The sequence below is a fragment of the Bacillus rossius genome, chromosome 3 (assembly GCF_032445375.1).
Source record: "Bacillus rossius redtenbacheri isolate Brsri chromosome 3, Brsri_v3, whole genome shotgun sequence".
In the NCBI taxonomy this organism is placed as follows: domain Eukaryota; kingdom Metazoa; phylum Arthropoda; class Insecta; order Phasmatodea; family Bacillidae; genus Bacillus; species Bacillus rossius.
The window spans coordinates 125,820,910-125,841,080 of record NC_086332.1 but is presented as its reverse complement, the minus strand read 5'-3'; the positions used below and the strand labels follow the sequence as shown (position 1 = coordinate 125,841,080).

General features: G+C 34.3%; 1 protein-coding gene across 1 annotated transcript in view; it reads right to left on the bottom strand.

Annotated features, from left to right (window-relative positions):
• LOC134531231 (protein glass) overlaps window positions 1-19,903 on the bottom strand; it is a 663,482-nt gene extending 643,579 nt beyond the window's left edge. Inside the window, exon 1 of the mRNA XM_063366906.1 lies at window positions 19,804-19,903. The gene's annotated coding sequence lies outside the window, so the exon portion shown is untranslated. The remainder of the gene's footprint in view (window positions 1-19,803) is intronic.
• Between the last annotated feature and the right edge of the window lie 268 nt (window positions 19,904-20,171).

Genomic DNA, 20,171 nt, shown 5'->3' with positions numbered 1-20,171 from the left:
TGCGATCGTAAGGGAGCATCCTGCATCCCACACAAAACATTGACTGCTTATACAGACAACTGATACATGATGGTTGCTAATATGAGAATAGATTATCTTGTGATTCTTGCTAGACCATAATATTATTCACTAATTTTTAAATAAGGTCAATGTTCTTCCTCTTGAGATCTAGGGAGGTACACCTTTTTCAAGAGATCGTGAGTGAGCATTCCATAACCTACAACCAACTTTGGTTGCTTTTACAACATAACATATGAGGAAATATGAAGGTGGGTAGTAAAACTACGTGGAACATGATTTTTTCTTCAAAATGAGAAAAAAAAATCTTTTTTCGTAAATAATTGATGAATGTTCATACATAAAAATACGAAGTACCTAAAAAATACCTTTAGTTGCTATTCAACCATTATGGAGTACGTACAGACTAGTGAAGGTACGATACACAAATATCGATCTCGATCTGGAGGACATTGTACACACTGTAGCAAATACTTTGATAACATCTATAATGCTCGTAGACATGAAAAGAACGAATGTGTTAAAAGCCCATACCGTCAAATACTAATTTGTGGCAAGTGTGGAAGACGGTTGACACGAAGAGAGAATTTAAAAAGACACGATAAAACTTGTAAAGCCAAGCTCGCGCAGGAGATAAAGTACGTAGATGGAGACGCTATGCTCGGGGACAGTATGTCTTACAATGAAATTGATCTACATAGTCTTAAAAGCGATTGTGTTAAAATATCTCCAGGTCTTGAGGAAGGAAATAGCTTAACTGGTGTTGAAGATATAAGTAAGGTAGAAGATAATGAAAGTAACATCTCCAGAAAAAGTGACAAGTCGTCTTATAGTAGACTTCTACGGACTTTGGAATATTTTTTTGGAAAATTAGCAAGTAAGCTTGATACCAAGGATGGTACTCCAATGTCAAAAAATTCGAAATACTGGGATATGCAAAGTGAAGATATCAGTGTGTTTGGTAAAGATGTGAACAGCACCGATGATGATGATACAAATTATCATAATCATTATTACAACGATTTTCAGAATATGTTCAGCAAACATTCGAAGAAGATGGTGCCATCAAGTGAAATTGATTATATATCGTGGAAAGACCCGAACGTGTTAACGAACAGGTTGCGACTTTTACTTGATTCGCAAGATGACGAAATTGTATCAGTTATCAAAGAAACGTGGACTATTCTTGATGAACTTAGAAATTTAGGGTATATATAATAAGTTAGTAATGTGTATTGACTGATGAAATTTTATACTTTTGTATTTTTGATATAAATATAATTTTAAAAATTCATATTAAAATGTGTCGTTATTCATGTCCTAATAAAGTTCATGTGTTTTCTACATTAAAGAATTGAGTTGTGGATGATTACTTTAATATCTATGTGTGTGTGTGTGGGTGTTGTAAAGTTTACATTTTATTTTATGTAGATGAAGGAAAATGAGTGTTGAAGAAGGAAAGAGTATGTAGAATTGAGTGTCGATGACGGAAAATGAGTGTTGAATTGAGTGTCGATGACGGAAAATGAGTGACGAATTGAGTTTCGATGATTTAAAATGAGTGTTGAATTGTGTGTCGATGATGGAAAATGTGTTTCGATTATGTAAAATGGGTGTCGAATAGAGAGTCGATTATGGAAAATGAGTGATGGCAAATGAGTGTAGTATTAACTTGCATCCAGCACTGAGTATGTGTAGCTCGGTTCTGAAGGTACAATGGGTCCCTGGTCCTATATAAATTTAAACTTAGCTAACATGGTCACTGTCAATATTATTTAACTAGCCATCGGTATGCTGTTAAATGACTGGATGTATATAAATACTAGGTTGTTAATTGACTTCATTTAGTTTTTGTGTGCTGATTGTAGACTGATGAAAATAAGTGAGGAGCTTAATGTAGAATGGACTTGTGTTGATGGATATGTTGGTGTCCTACTGTATGTGCATAAATCGAATGCTAGTGGTCTGATAATATGTTGGGTTATTTACGTAGATATTTATCGATGTGTGCTATGAAAAGCATAAAAGTGTATAGTAAACTTATAGAGTAGGACTCTTGTTTCGGAGACTTTTGTCATAAGGCTTAACAAGGATCGACTCTGAAGGCTTTGAAGATGTATGGTACTGGACATGTCTTGTCTGTAGCTATATCAACACTGAAGGACTCCTGAACTGTAGATGAGAGGTACAAAAATAATTGACTTTGGACCTAGCCCGGTATCGTATAAATTATTTTAGAAATGTGTTGTAGACATTTGGAGTCAGTTGGAGGTTATGTGTAGCTGTACATAATAAAATTTAAATTTGAGTAGTTGAAACTATGTTTGGTTTCTGAAAGTTCCATTGTTCAGAGACTCTTAATCCTTCTAGTAAGTCTAAATGAACCGTGTATGTTGGATGAGAGATTAGTTGTTTCAATATATAATTTAAACTTTTATTTCTTGAAATTCCTAATTTTTTTAGTAATAACATTGGATGATGTATTGACTCGAGTATTATAGTAAATGGTTCTTGATTTGACTAGCGTATTATTCCAACCGGTGCATGTATTTAAGCGAGTCCTAGACAGCAGGTCGCTCAGTTTGTTACTGGCGACGACGACGGTGTAAGGATCACCTAGTTTGATTCTTCTGGTGCATAAGACGCGTAATTACCTGTTCTTGTGAACTCGATGGCATCTTTACCATCTAAAACGACGAACTTGATGGATGTTGTACCATCGACTACGGGAACCCTGACGTCAGCTATGGCGGAGAAGGTGCAGATCCCGTCGGCAACGACGACGACGTCATCACAAGAGGAGACTTCAACAGTCGTGATACCGTCAGCAGGAGAGACTTTAATGCCGGTGGTGCTGGCTACACAGGAAAACTCTACGAACTTCGTTTCGTCCTCGATGGAAACTTCAATGACTGGTGATTCAAGAACGACTAACGAACATCGGTGCTGTTACTGTGACAAAAGTTTTAAATACCGTCAACATGCAAGAAGACATGAAAATCATGTCTGTAGAAGAAACGCTAATCGTGTGACATTTCCGTGTGACCCATGTGGTGTACATTTCACAAACAAAAGTAATTTGATTAGGCATTGTAAAAGCAAATTTCATTTGCAAGTTGTACATCGAGGAAGCGATGATAATTGCGATGAATATCTGTATCAGTGCCGCTACTGTGGTAAACGATTTGAGCGACTACGAAGTACACGCATCCATGAAAAGCATGGATGCAGAAGAAATCTTGACCGTGTAAAATTTCTGTGTGAGAAGTGCGGTGTACAGGTTACACGAAAATTTTACTTGAAAAAACATTATAAATTTTGTAAAGATGGGTTTCTAGCATCATCTCTGGTCCTCTAAGGTGTTACACTCCTGATCTTTTGTATCGTGATCTGTATGATTTAGTTGTATTTTGTCACTCTTAAAACGAAATATAATAATTTATTTTAAATGAAATGAATGTTGCAAGGACTGAGAAAATGTATACGATATATATACATACAGTGACAGATTTTATTGTGTATGCATGTACAATTTAAAATAAATTATTGAATTAAAGAATTTTTTTATTAATTTTTCTTAACCTACATCGTTTATCTTATTGTAATAAACTACATGTGGCACGTAATTTAGGTCGGATTTGTAATGTCCGTTTTGTCTTGTTTGTGAGTATTATTTTGTTTACCAATAATGCTGAAGACAGTTTTTTTTTTGCTAAAATTATTTCAGTCTAAGTATGCCATCTGCATTCTTAAGATTTTTATGGGAGATGTTTTAGTAAAGTGCTGGTACAGGTAATACCGCAACATTAGAGCAAATCTGATAGGAACTTGATTTATTATTTCTAAAATAATAATTTATTTCTCTCCCGAAATAAACATAACATACTTGTGGGAAATCTATGGTCTTAAATCGTAACCTGTCATATATTGGTGTACACTACGGAGGTGATATTAAAAAATTGAATAATGTTAATCAATTGCGTACACTTCGAAGTAATCTGGTGCACTGGCTGGGCTGTAACAGTAAGATTCTGGATACTTGGTAAGCGATTATTCGTCCGAATTACTCACACATTCGTACTGATTACTAACATGAATTTAGGGTTCACGAAAAAAATGTATACTAGCCGGGGTCATGATTTAAAATATTTTGCCGCTTATAATTATCAGAGTATTGAGTATGGTATGTAAAGTTCGACTCCTCTCGTATATGTGCTACACATTTATTTTTATAGGTAGCAAGATATACATTCGTAGGCTGATTTTCTGCTCTGGTTCGGTGATGTATACTTTGAAGTGGTTCCAGCAAGTACTTTACGTATGCTGGATTATGATTTCACTGGAGTTTTACGTGTACTGAGTTGGAGGGCTAGTGATGAGATGTATGCATGTCTTGAGCAAAACATATGAGTGTCGCAGCATTCTGCAAGCTTGCAATTCCCGCGCGAGGGGTCAATGTTCATTTGCAGGTGATGGTAGGCGTGTCTCGATCGAGAAGTCTCAGCCTCTATCATTGAGAATTTTTTTTTGCGGTTGGCGTGCTTGAATTTATGTACTTACTTTTGACTAGTCGTACGTGAATAAGTTTAAATTCTTATGCATTGGAACATATTTTTCTACATGAGGTAATAAAAATACATAGATGCTACATTGACTGAGATAGGTATCGAACACATGGTTCTTACCCTATGAGTGACTAGCACTTGTTTGACCTATCTCCACTAACCCTCGTTTACTCTGTGATATAGATGGGACATGGCTGTTTTCAGACAGATTATGGTTAAAATGTCTTGGACAAAGTGTCCTTTGTAGAAATTACTATGTGTGGTAATTATTTTAGTCGAAGTGGTAATTTAATAAAACACGTAAAAATAGCGTGAAGGTTTTTCTAATGTGTAAACAAATTAATGATAGGATGAATTTGTATGTAGAAATGGTGGTATACTACATCTCTTGAAGAACACTGCATGGTATATATAATGAAAGACTCTTGGGCTCAAGAAACTATACCTAGTATAGGTTGAAAGGATGATACGGTTTCCAAGATTAAATGAAAGGAACTTTGATGATTTTTTTTTCTATTTACTACAATTATTTAATTGAGTTTGTGATGATGGGTTGAAGGATTAAATAATAAAACTGGACTCATAGGCTTTTACAGAAAATGAGAATGGAGCTCACAAGATCATAGATTGTGGTAAATCACTGACAACTGAAATGTGAAACGATATCATAAAATGATTTATATTGATGCAGCTCATGACAATATTGATGACAGCTATGATGATGATTTACATCTGTGATAGTGACACGGACGCGGAGATTTAAAGACAAATAATATTATGAATATAAAAAAGATGGAAGCCTTAGCACGCCGATCGTGACGAGAAACAAATATTGAAGGATGTTGATGGTATCGGGAAGACTGAAACTAATGAAGGTATCAACACTGTGAAAAGTGAGAATACATTCAAGCCTATATTTAGCAGATCCTCCATACTTTGTATAAATGGTGGACTCCTGAAAAGGAAGCATACAGGCGATGAAGACACTTCGACATCAACGATATTGAGTTCTTGCAGTAATCTGGGTGAAGACGTTGTCTTCTACGGTGATTGCTACAGTGACTCTGAGGCTGTTTACAAAGGCATAGACTGTGATGCAGAACCTAAAGCTGACAAGATCGAAGAATGTGGTGGTGTCCTGAGACCGAAGCGATGGAAACGTCGTGTTATAATAAATAAATCTGATCAAGCTTGTGATGATCGCTGGCTAGATGATGAAAGTAACCCTGAGGATGGTGTTAAAACGGAAGACACCAGAGATCATAATATTTATAATAAACAAGCAATGAAGATGGTGGCAGAAGAGATTGATTCCACATCATGGAAAGATCCAAAAATATTGGTTGACCGGCTAAGACTGATGGTGGCATCTGTTCGTAGAGGAAACTACTTGCATATTGTGGAAGTATCGCCCATACTTAAAGAACTTCGGAACGCTGGCTACATACAATAATCATTTGATTAACTGTCATGTGTGTACTAATGAAAAATAAAATGAATTATTTATATTTAAAAAAAGGATGATTTATTTCTTGTATCCTGATTTCAATATAAGCCTGTGTTTCCGCTACTGTATGTGTGATCATTCCGTTTCCTGTGTGTACTGTGTGTACGTTCCGATTTCCTGTGTGTACATTCCGTTTTCCTGTGTGTACATTTCGTTTTCCTGTTTGTACATTTCGTTTTTCTGTTTGTACATTTCGTTTTCCTGTTTGTACATTTCGTTTTCCTGTTTGTACATTTCGTTTTCCTGTTTGTACATTTCGTTTTCCTGTTTGTACATTTCGTTTTCCTGTGTGTACATTTAGTTTTCCTGTTTGTACATTTCGTTTTCCTGTTTGTACATTTCGTTTTCCTGTTTGTACTTTTTGTTTTCCTGTGTGTACTTTTCGTTTTCCTGTGTGTACATTACGTTTTCCTGTGTGTACATTACGTTTTCCTGTGTGTACTGTTTGTACATTGCGTGTTGGTGCCGAGGAGACTTGTATCCATGTAGCTTCATAGACATTTAGTTTCGTAGCCATGCGGTCTTTTAGTCATGCAGTCTCTCAGCCATGTTTAACTCGGAACTAGCTAGATCCTTTTAGACTCGTAGCCTTGTAGCCTCGTAGTCTCTTAGACTCGTAGCATTGTGGCCCAATATCATTGGAGCTGTTGAAAGAAAAGGTAGTTGGGGCATTTGGAGCTGTTGGAGCCATTTGGAGGCTGTTGGAGCATTTGGAGGCTGTTGGAGCATTTGGAGCTGCTGGAGCATTTGGAGCTAAGAAGTAGTCGTTGCACGTCTATGCAAAGCTAAATGTTTATAAGTTTGCTGGCTTTCGCAAGTGATTCTGTAGTAGGATAGAAATTGTGTAATAAATATTATGTTTGTAAACGACTTTGTGGTGTTTTATTTCTCGAACCTTACGCTTTTCTGGTATTTAAATTAAATTTATTTTAGCTTCGTCCAGGATCGTGCCAAGGACTTTAGACGACCTTCTTAAAAGTATTTTGTTTGCGAATTTATTTAATGAATTTTTAACTTTTTCCTAAATTTTTAGTTTAATTATTACGAATTTTCAATATGGTGGTCTTGATGGCTTATAGGATGATGGTAGTAGAGATTTTAAAGTCTCTTTAAGAATGTTGAACGTGGCTTATTGAAGTTATTATTTTTTCATAAAATTAAACATTATTGCAACGATCGAGGATCGAACCAAGGACTGGAGCAGATCGAATCGATATGTAAATTAATGAGTGATTTTTTTGATGAATTTTGGATTTTTTCCCGCTTTTCTAGCTACATTATTACATGATTTCAAGATGGTGTCCGAATTTCAAGATGGCGGGGGGCACCTCGGTAATAAATGTTTACTGCACTGTAGCGGGTTAGAATGAAATTATCCAGATGGAAATGTACTCTATAATATTATTACACACACAAGATGACGTACTCCAGCAGGTGGTAGCTCCTGGTAGCATCTACTGAACATTAAATGTCGGGTCCATGATGGTCGACAAGGACAAAGTCAAACTTCAAAGTCAAGGTCAAATTTCAAGGTGAAGGTTAAATTTCAAAGTCAAGGTCAAATTTCAACGTCAAAGTCAAATTTCAACGTCAAGGTCAAATTTCAAGGTCAAGGTCAAATTTCAAGGTCAAGGTCAAATTTCAAGGTCAAAGTCAAATTTCAAGGTCAAGGTCAAATTTCAAGGTCAAGGTCAAATTCAAGGTCATGGTCAAATTTCAAAGTCAAGGTCAAATTTCAAAGTCAAGGTAAAATTTCAAGGTCAAGGTAAAATTTCCAGTTCAAGGTCAAAGTTCAAGGTCAAGGACAAATTTCAAGGTAAAGTTAAATTTCAAGGTCAAGGTCATATTTCAACGTCAGGGTAAGATTTCAAGGTCAAGGTCAAATTTCAAGGTCAAAGGTCAAGGTCAATGGTGTGGTGACCAGATAATTATACTAACATGGTATCGGCACACCCTAGCCGACGAAAACAAGATGGTGTTCTCCAGCGTATGAAGACAAGATGGCGGACATGATGTTATATTAGCTGACGATATATGAACCTTGGTATTGGTGACGGTAGATCGGTCTGTAGGTGGCTTCTGTGGAGGAAGGATCTGATGTTTTTTTTTTTTAATTTTTTACCCTCACCGTTTTCGAACCAAGAACGGGAATCGATATAATGAATCATTATATTTATTGTCAATTTATTTAATGAATTTTGAACTTTTTCCCGCATCTCTAGCATAAAAATTATGGATTTTCAAGATGGCGGCCAAATGACAAGATGGTAGGTCTGGCTCGAACAGGTGGTGCTATTATTACTTTAAATTAAAAAAAATTACAAGTCCAAATATGCATGTTATTTTTATATATACCTTATTTAATCTTCGGTCTGGTAAATGTCTCGATGGCCGAGCGGTTAAAGGCGTATGTTTTCCAACCTAGAGATCAGAGCTGCGATGGTTCGAATCACAGCGTTTCCAATATATTTTTCATAAAAAATTAAATTTATAATGTCGATAATGTTAATAATAGCTATGGTAGGTAATGGAACATCGACCTTATGTGATGAGACAGAGCGACGCTGGCGGTATCTAGGAACAAACAACATAAACAAAGTCGACGGTATCCAAGATGGTGGCCCTCAGTGGAACAGAAAAAAGTCAAGAGCGACGCTGGTGCTATCTAGGAACAAACAACAGAAACAAAGTCGACGATATCCAATATGGCGGCCCCCAGTGGAACAGAAAAAAATCAAGAGCGACACTGGTGCTATCTAGGAACAAACAACAGAAACAAAGTCGACGGTATCCAAGATGGCGGCCTCCAGTGGAACAGAAAAAAAAATTCGTTAAAATCGGATAATAAATAAAAAAGTTAAAAATGGCGACCATAACGAAAATTGCAACGGTGAAGTCATCATCCAATATGGCGGAAAACACATCACTGGAATTTTCTAGAACACACAATTACGTCATCCAAAATGGCGGATCCAAGATGGCGGATCCAAAATGGCCGCCGTGATGTACTTGTCCCGTTACGTTATGTCCCGTTAAGCTGTGTCCCGTTACGCCTGCTGCACGCACGAAAAAGTGTCACGTTACGCACATTGTCACGTTACGCTCGTCCAAGATGGCCGCCGTGACGTCAGAATCCAAAATGGCGGACCGACAATCACAATCCACGCGGCGGCGCCTGCGCCCGGACCGGCTATCTTATACTACTTATGTTTGTAAAAGAACTTGCGGTGTTTAATGTCTTTGAACCTGACACTTTTCTGGTATTTTAATTACATTTATTTTTAGCTTCGACCAGATATCTAACCAGGAACGGATATTTATCGAATCAATCATTACACAAATGTGTGTTTTTTTTTATGAATTTCGGAATTTTTCCCGAATCTCTATTTAAATAATTACACAATTCTAAGATGGCGTCCAAATTTCAAGATGTAGGGTGCCAAGGTAATAATAAATTATTACTGCTTCTAGCAGGTAAAAATTACACTAATATGGCGTCAGCGCTCTCTAGGAGCCGAAAACAAGATGGTAGCCTCCAGCAGACGAAAACAAGATGGCGGACATGACATCATACCAGCTGAAGATATATATACCTTGGTATTGGTGGGTCAGTCGGTAGGTGGCTTCCATGAAAGAAGGATATATCAAAATTTTTTTTGCTCTTACTGGGTTCGAACCGAGGACTTCAAGGCGTAAGTGTGTTTTTAAATAGTAGTTTATTTAAATGTGATTATTAATTTTTATTATAATTTTAAATTTTTTTCCAATAGTCTAGCATAAGAATTATGGTTTTCTGATATGGCAGCCATAACAAAAAATGAAATAGGGTTTTTAATATTATTATTAAAATTTAATTAATAAATATTTTTTATAATTTTTAAAATTTTTCCCGAATTTCTAGCATAAAAATTTTGGGTTTACAAGATGGCGGACGTGATGTCATACTAACTGTTTATATATGCTATGAAAAAAGTGGTGGGGATCAGTCTGACAACAGCCACTACGACGGAGGGATCAGTCGCCGTTTTAATTTTTTTTTGCTCTTACCGGGTTCGAACCGGGAACTCCGGGTTCCATGTCGTGAATGTATGTTTATTTACATATTTTTATTAAAATTTTATTAATTGAATTTTTTATTAATTTTAAAATTTTGCATTAAATTTGGATAGTAAATATAGATTTTCAAATTGGCGGTCGTAATAGAAATTGTAACGTTGACGTCATATTCCTAGATGACGTATGCAGCTTAGAGCGGGTAGCTCTTAGGACTTTTAAACCTCTTTCAGGAATGTGTGTTCTTTCTAAGGCAAAAGTATTTTGAGGTATTTCGAAATCTTATTTTTGAATTTTTTAGGAATAAAATGAGAAAGTGTTCCTCGAAAAGATATATTTTAAATTTTTCAAATTTTTTGAGATTTATCGATGGAATTTATTTTTTTAAAAAAACTTGAAATTTTTGCGAATTTCGAGGATTTTTGGTTAAATTTTGGCTAATTTTTGTTAATTTTGCACAATTTTGAAGGTGAAAGGTCAAGGTCAAGGCCATCCAAGATGGCCACCGTGACATCATCGGAGATGTAGGTTTCAAGGCAGCAGAAGCCTTCACAAACCACCGCCTGGCGCCTGCGCCCGGAGGATCCAAACTATACTACTAATAAGAAAATAAAGCAAGTTTTGAGATAACATTTTGTTTTTCTCTTCTTCTCTGTTTTACGCACATTCTATACTGAAATTTATGGAAGTATTTGGCTTGGGGCGATTTGTCGGCAGCCAAATCAGAAATAGTCGGGTTAATATGGACGTCGTATTGTGTATTAAATCTGTCGTGCTGGAGCTTTACGACGTATATCGGGTTTGTTGTGTCGTGTTAGTCGTGCCATTGCGACTCCAGCTTTACACTAAACTGTCAAAATCAACCCTCTTTGTACATTTTCTTTAAAACCTTCCTTTAAATGTCATAGCTTAGGCCCTGTGCACACAGAACACTAAGCACAACACAAAAAGTTAAAAAGTAAGTAAACATTTATATATAGTATAGATTGTGAACACACGGTAAAAGCTACGAACTCTTAATTTTTGGGTGTATTTTCAATATTGTGGTTTTCACGTATTTATAAGTGTATGGACGCATAACATTTTATTGGATGTATTGCAAAGATGTAGCCTATGTAGTTGTAGTTTAGTATATTTTTACACCTACGATGTTCGTGTTTATTTTAAAACTGTGTAGAAGTAAAAGTGCAAAGGTATTTTGCCTTACATTGTAATTTAAACACCATTTCATGTGTAAATTTTTTACGAATGTCAGTTAAGAGTACTAAAATATTTAGAACATTTACACAATCTATGTTTCTATACAATATTTCTTTCGAAAAATTATTAATTTTCTTAATTTAATCCATGATACGTACTTTAAATATGTTGTTTTTAAATTTTTCACGTCTTGGTTATTACATAAACGTTTCTGCTAAATTGGAATATATGGCGAATATTCGAAACTTCGAGCTATTGATTGCCAGTTTAAGTTCTTTAGCCCTCCACCGTTGTTTTTGTTGAAACTTTAGGTTGTTTCTGAGAACCAACGAGTCAGTCGTCCCCTCTTACATTACTTATTATTTACATGTTGATAAACAACTTATTTAAATATGAGGCATTTTTTCGACTGTTCAGACGAATACAAACCTACATTTATGCCTTATTTGGGTCTCAAACTAGAACCCGGTTGGAATGAACTTTAGGCTTTACTAAACTACGAAATTATAGCCCTAAGAATGTGTAAAAGATATTAATATGGTATTAGAACAAAAAATATTTCTCACAGACCAGTCAATCAATTTTAAAAAATTGGGTGAAAACAGTAAACCTACAAAACACTTAATCTTAGGATTTAAACTTTTTTTTTTTACTTTTAAGGGCTGATAATGATTAAAATATTTTATAGTCAAATATATTTTTACTAGGCTAATCAAGGATAATGCAAGATTTTTGGGTATAAATAATAAACTCACATAAACAAACAATCCTTTTACGATAGTCCTCAAATTTCGCCTCTTAAATGGTGAAATACTACTAAAAATAAATTTTTATAAAAAATAATAAATTCTCCGAGATTTTTCATGTAAATTTAAGATTTTCATGCACGAATAAAAAAATTGCCAACATTTTCGCACGAACGTTTTCAAATATTACCCCTAAGTTGTTAAACAAGTTAAATAAGTTTTTGCTATCATATTAATGATAATTTAATAAAATATTTGAGTTATTTGGTATTAAACATAATGATATAAAACTACAAATTACTTTTTTCTGCAATACCAAATTTAAACCCTAAGGGGGTGAAAGAGGTTTGATAGTTTTGATTAAGAAACATTATATGACCAAATCTTTTACAGCTGAATGTAAGAAAGTAAAAAAAAAAATGTAAATACATGCACCTGATTAAGCACTGTCAAAGAAATAGTAATTATTGTAGCCGTTACCATGGTGCGAATTCCGTAAAACGTTTATATAGTTTTTTGTTTCATGTTACATATACCCCAAAAACATCGTCAACTAAAGAGTTTATAAATACATATATATATATATATATACACACACACACACACACACACACAGTCAAACCTGAGTGAGTGAGAACTGGGTGAGCGAGAAAACTGTATAAGTTATTTTAACCCTCTAAAACCTCTATAGGTGGGAAACAGAAAAACAGAAACCTCTATAAGAGAAAGTTGCTTTTCACTCATGGACTTCTATAACTTAGACTGCTACTTACCAGTACCTCTATAAGCGACAGTCGACCGTATTCAACATCTGCTATTTATGACTTATTTTTAAATTTCGTTCAACTAACATTGTTGTTTTCTTAAAATTTCGTGGAAAAAACATTGGTTTTATATTGTATTCTATTCGAATGGCCAAATATATCGACTTATTTATCGAACTTACTACAGTTGACAACTATCAATTGCGAACAAATGTTCAGCCCGTACTCATAATGTTAAAACGAAAAATCAAAGTGTTGTCTTTAAGCGATAAACTAAAATTCTAAATGCGTTTCAGTGCGGAAAATCGCGAAATTAAATACAGATTGATTTTGGTTTACCAGAAAATACCTTTTATAAAATTATAAAATCAAAATATTCTATAAAGTTTCAGTGCTCTGAGGGACACGGCAGTATTAGGAGGAGTCGACTTTCCGAGTTTCCCGACATTGAAAAGTGCCTTTTAGAATGAATAAAACAAACCCTCGATGAGAAAATTCCCATAGATGGACCCTTGTTGAAACAAAAATCTAAAGAATTTGCTACAAAATTGGGATTTAAGAACTTTTCAGCTAGTAATGGCTGGTTAGAGGGTTTTAAAAGCGTCATGATGTAGCTTTCAAAAACTCAGCCAGGGAAATTAAATCTGTGGACCAAGGTGTGTATAACCAATGGACTGAAGATCTGCCAAGTCTTTAGAAGGGTATGATCCAGAAGATATTTACAACGCGGATGAAACTGCTTTATTCATCAAGTGTATTCCGGATAGAACATTCACATTTAAAGGCGAAAAATGTCATGGAGAAAAACAAAGCAAGGAACGTCTTATTTACACGCTTTATATTAGCTTCACCTGTATGTTTGTTTGTTTGTATGTTTGTAACCGACTCCTTTGGTGCGATTTTGACCCACTTTAAACGGCCAGATTTCATTCAAACTTTGTAGATTTATCGAGCACCGATGACAATACACTAATATGATAAGATTATTCCATTAATCAATTTGCAAAATAAGATTATAGTCAATTTATATAATTAGTAAAATGAAGCAAAGACGTATTTGAAAAGAAAAAAATTTCGCTCATGTGCGAACTTTTTTCTTTCAGTTTGTCTTTGGCGCGATATAAACAAAGCCCACTAAATATTGTGACATTTAATTAAATGAAAAGTGAGAATGGGTTATGATTATTGTGAACAATATACTTTCTTGAAGAGAATATTATCTAATATTTGAAAAATATGAAGAAAATAACTGAAATAAGGGCTTTAAATGTTGTTTCTTTCGTTAAATAGAGAAACACAATTACGTCTTCGTTTCATTTTACCAATTAACCAAGAGTGAAATATTATTTTAAAACAACATTTTCTGCAAATATTTCACGAAACATGGAAAAATTGAGGTTTGATTTTGCTGTGAAACCAACAGCAGATGGGAAATCAAACACCATATGCATAACCTCAATAGCTACACCTGATGGGTAGATTTTTGAAATTCCACTCGAACACCAACCTGCAAATCTACACCAAGCAGTTACAAATACCCCAAACTATACCGAAGTCAGTAACTCATTAAATAAAAGACATCAAACACGGAAAATATGGATAAGTGTGACAGATGACATAGGTATCAAAAACATATTTGGATAGAGAGCAAAACTTACAGTTTAAGGATTTTTACCTGGAAGAAATTGAGCAAATAATTTTTAAAATAAGCTTAAAACAATAATGAATGAAAAATACTAGTATTATTATGAAAAAGGCGTGGGGCGCTATGTATCATATTTATCGTACATCGAGCGCCCGATGGTAGAGCAGCCGACATGTCATCGGACGGCTCTGGGTTCGAATCCCAGTCCGGTCTATCCGAATTTTTCTCACATATTGTATACACTCTCATTTAGCAGGTCCTTTCTTCATCCTTTCTCAATCCTTATCCTTCCCAAAATTCCTGTTACGTAAATGTGGAACGCTTCACGTAATAATTAATCCGTAACTCCCATCCTTTCCTGCTTCACATCATTAATTTCGTACAATATGTAAAACTCGTCGATATCACTTGTTCGTCAATAACCTTATAAAATTAAATCTCACTGTATATATAGATAACGTTAAAATTTTTCAATGGCTTCTAAAATCGAGTTTTGACTATCAATACAGCTGAACACATTAATAATTTGTAAAATAATTACAGTTACTTATAGTTATCACGGAATTAATAGTAGATTAGAACAAAAAACAGTTTAAAAAAATTAAAAAAACCCGCTTTTATAAATAAACAAAACTAAAAAGTAAAAAATAAATAAGAGTTTAAAAAACTAAAAAAAACACGCTTTTATAGAAAATCCAACTAAAAAATAGAAAATAAATTTTAATAAATTTAATTTTAAAATTGTGTAAAATAAAAAAAATGTATTTTATTTAAAAAAAAGCGTGGGGTGTTTTTTAATATATTATCAAAATGATAATCCTTCTACTTATATCTGTCAGAAAAACAATTATAACTATTGACACCATGCACCCCACGGTTTTTTAAATAAAATACATTTTTTTATTGAACACTATTTTTAAATTAAATTTATTAAAATTAATTTTCTATTTTTAGTTGGATTTTCTTTAAAAGCGTGTTTTTTAGTTATTTTTAAACTCTTATTTATTTATTTTTTATTTCATGTGTAAACATTACTGGTATGGACAAACTTACCCTTTTCATCATTGGTGAATCAAAGTGACATAAATGTTTTAAAAGTGTCAAGAATCTACCTGTTGATTATGCCAGTAAAACAAAAGCTTGGAGGATAAATATATTCTTTAAAGATTGGCTGAAAAAAATTAATAAGGAAATGAAGATAAAACGAAAAAAAAAAATCGTGCTTTTCATTGACAACTATGCTGCTCATACGGGCTTACCAGCACTTGAAAACGTAAAATTCATGTTCTTGTCTGCCAATACCACCAGTAAACGTCAACCTTTAGATCGAGTTATCATACACACATTCGAACGCTTTTATCGCAGAGAAGTCGTTAAACATATTCTTATGTGCCTGGAAGAAAACAATAGCCCTGAGATTAACGTAATTCTAGCCATCAAATTTGCAAACAGAGCATGATACACAGTAAGTGACGTTACTAGGTATCAAAAACTGCTTCAAGAAAGATGGGTTTTCGATCAGTACAAATAAACAAGACTTTCTGCCAGAGGAAAATGAGGTTGTAGTTGGACCTAGCAACGAGGAATGGGCCAAGCTTGAGACTTACGAAACTACTGGTAATATGTTAACGCCAACCTTTGAATAATTAATACAGATTGATGACGACTTGGCTACCGCCGGAGAATACACTGATGACGATATCTTTGAGAATTGTGTGAGCACGTGTTTTGACGGAAATGACAGTGAAGATGAAGCAGACCGATCACAGATTTTGAATACAGAAGTAGAGTACATTCCAAAGAAGCAAGACGCTTTAAATGCACTGGAGACGGTCCACAAGTTTTTTGACGTGACAACGTCTAATAAATTGATGAACGCCGGCTGCACGCACGAAAAATTGTCCCACTACGGATGTCCCACTACGGATGTATCCTGTTTGCTCATTGCACGCATGCGTGGCATCTCTCTTCATGCTCATTGTACGCGTGCGTGGCATCTCTCTTCCACTCGATTGGAACAACCATCGATTTGACTTTTTAATCATATTTTCGTCGTTTGAATTATTAATATTATGTAATTTAACGATCGTCCACCGATTTTCAGCACAATCGGTACGAATATTTAAAAGTAATGTTGAAAATTCAAATACGTTTTGAACCAACAATGGTGTTTTACAGTTACACATAATAATTCAAATTACACCCGGGATCTTTTGCACAATGTTTTAAAAAATATTGTAACACATTATAAATAAGTTTGGTGTATTTGGGATGCGTATTTGTTATAAAATAGTGTTAATATTATTCCCCTACCGTTAACAAAATTTTTATCAACATATACATATAACATCTGAAACTAGATTCCTTTAGTATGGCCTCGTGGGCGTGTGGTAAGCATATCTATTTCTTGAACTTAAGGTTGTCGGTTCCAAATCACGGCTGCTGCGATTAATTTTTTTACTTGTAAAAATAAATATGGCGCACGCAACATTTCAAAAGTAATAAATATATTTGAATTAATGAATGCAAATAAAAATAAATTTATTAATTAAATTACACATTTAATTCACTCCTTTGTATCCATAAAAATAGTGATTATTCAATAAAAATGATTCAATTTTATTCATAAAAGTATGCAGAGGTAGTTTTTATCATGCAAAGCTAGAAACTCGGGTTAGTGAGAAACCTCCATAAGCGAAACAAAAATCGTGGCCCCTTGAACTTGCTTATACAGGTTATACACTGTGTGTGTATATATATATTATTTATATTACATATATCACAATTTTTTTGGCACCATAACTGCCCAAATGTTTTTCAAACCATTTCCAAAATAATAAATAAAATCTAGTAGTGATAAATCTCGTCTGTATTCGTTATTGGGCAATATCCGAAAAAAAGGGTAGAAATGGGGAAGGTTTTTTGAGAAGCATCATAATTGGTGTAACTCGTATAGTATGTAAAATATCACATCCGTTTTAACGCATTATAACTCGTAGGAGAAATATCAAAATCTTTGGTTTAAATACATTTTTGATACGACTAACCATAACTGCAAGGGGTGAAAAAACAAGGTTTGGAGGACAAAAAAAATTTAATCTCTTTGTGAGCACAATATTGAATTCGTATGAATTATTTGTTAATCTTATAATTTTTATATAAAACTTTTGTCTAAAACAATTTTTGATAAGACGAACCATTGTTTAAGGGGGTAGAAAAAATTAAGTTGTAGAATTTAAATAAATCCATAAATTCAGTGCCATGAACACTATTAAATCCGTTCTGTTTTGTTGTAAAACCTAAATTATCGTATACAAAATTCGTCTGACATAATTTTTGACAAATTCAACCATTACTGCAAGGAGTTGAAAAAAACCTGGGGGTGAAATAAAGGGGAAAAAAATGAAACTTTCCTACCTTGAAGTTATCGAATTAGTGTTTAATTTGTTTAACTTTTTAAATAATTTTGAAAACATTTGTTTATAGTAAATATTATACAACAAACCATTATCGCAAGAGGTGGAAATAACAATGGTAGAAATACCAAAAATTCATTATTCTTTCTTTTAAATAGATATACTCTAAAATTCTTTATAATATATTGTAAAACTCCTAAACTTGATCTAAAACCTTTGGCTAAAACTATGTTTGATGAAACTGTTACCGTAAAAAAAAGGGTTAAAATTAAAATAAATTAAAACATCCTAAGGAACAAATTTGTTCGGATTTATTTTTAACCATCTTAATATTTACCTAAACGTTTGCCCAAAATCTTATTATACGACCACATATTTGTGCAAAGGATGAAAAATAGTGTTTGAAGGTCAAAAATATTTAAATAACTTCCTTAGTTGGCATAACATTAAATTTGTTAACACATTCAAAGCTGGATGAATAGGGTTCAAAACCTTCTAAATATTTTCGCTCATGAAATATAAGAAAATGTTAAATCGATATATTTTGAAAATTGGCGAACATAAAGGATGTGATGTACATTAAGTTCTTAAAATGTTCCTGGAGTTTATAGAAGTTTCCAAAAAAATTCAGAAGAAATAGGTTCTTTTAAATCTACCTACGCCTGTTAGTTGAGCTGAAATGGATTTTTTTCTTTAATTTTTCATATTAAATTAATCTGGGTTGAAAGGTAAGTATGTTTAATTTTAACAGGAACTATTTAATCTCCGGAGTAGTAAGTAAGAAACTTAGTTCAAAAAACTATTTTGTTTATTTCATCATGTCAATATTTTTATAACTAACTAGATATAACATGAGGTTGCTTTAATTATGTAAAAGTATTAATTATATAGGAATTCTTTCAGTTGGTATAAAATAAATGTAGCCTTTTTAATTTAAATATATACAATTTTGAAACTTTATTCATATTTTATAACGGACTGGCATCTATAGTACCAATAAAAATTTTTATATATGTATAACATTGAACTTTAAAAAGTGTCTAAATTTTTTTCCTTAATATAACACCTATAAAAATATTGTACTATATATTTTATTTCATTGAGTCAATGTCTCCTTATCTAATAACATATAAGAAAAAATATATTTTATTGTATTACATACAATTTAAAAACAAGAGAATAGTTCAAGATAACAATACAAATTTTGAAAATAAAGTTAAAAAAAAAGTAAGTAAAACACGTTTTCACTTCGCAGCAAGTTGTGACTTGCAGGTACGAAGTCTTCCACGCGGCATGCATCTCACACTATGTTGTGTTAGTATTGAGCTGCGATGCTGCTCAGTCGAAGATCACATTCTCAAATATTTACTTTATTGTTATGTGGTAGTGAAACTAGCGAGTTAACCGCTAGGTATGACACCGTACCGTGCTAGATATGGGGATATGCTTTTAGACACACGAAGAACATCAGCTGTTTTCTCATGTCCACGCGTGCTCACAACTGCACTGTTACGCACAAACGTAAAATTTAGAAAAACGTTACAATATGTACCGCAATTTCAAGGAAATCTGGCCAGGATCAAAAAAAGCGTATTTGATTTCCGTAATACTTGCAGCTGAGAGATTCGAGATCAGACACTGGACTGTTCGCCAGGCTGGTGGCCCGAATATACGTACAAATTGCAGTCGATATCATCTTACTGATTGCAACTGCATCATTAAGTATTCATTTGTGGAATAAACTACCAGAGCACATTTAAAAGGCCTCACCATAACAAAAACTAACACTGTCCCGGATTACATTTTACAAACTGAAACGTTGATAACTTGAACACAATGAGCTGGTTGGTTGTCTCAGGTAAAGGGTGGAGGAGCGCGTGGTCTCTTACCATGACGCAGGTCCGGCGGCGCAGCGCGGGCCGCTACTGCCGGGCACAGGAGACGCGCGGGCCGCTCAGCCGGGAGTCCATGTCGGCGGGCCTCTGGGGGCCGACTGCCGCCCGACCAGTCTGGAGGCGGCGCCCTCCTGGCCGCCCCCACCCCGCCCCCGCCGCCACCAGCTAGCCGCTAGCCATCCTCATAGTCCAGTCAATGGGAAGTTGTAGAGGAAAATGGAAGGATCACAATTTTGGACTTTGGGACTTTGTTTGGACTAGTAAGGAGGTAAACATAATAAAAGTCCCCACTTCTAAGGGGGGAGCGGATTTTCTCTTATATCTCGGAAACTATACGATCTTGTGAAAAGAACAATCTATAC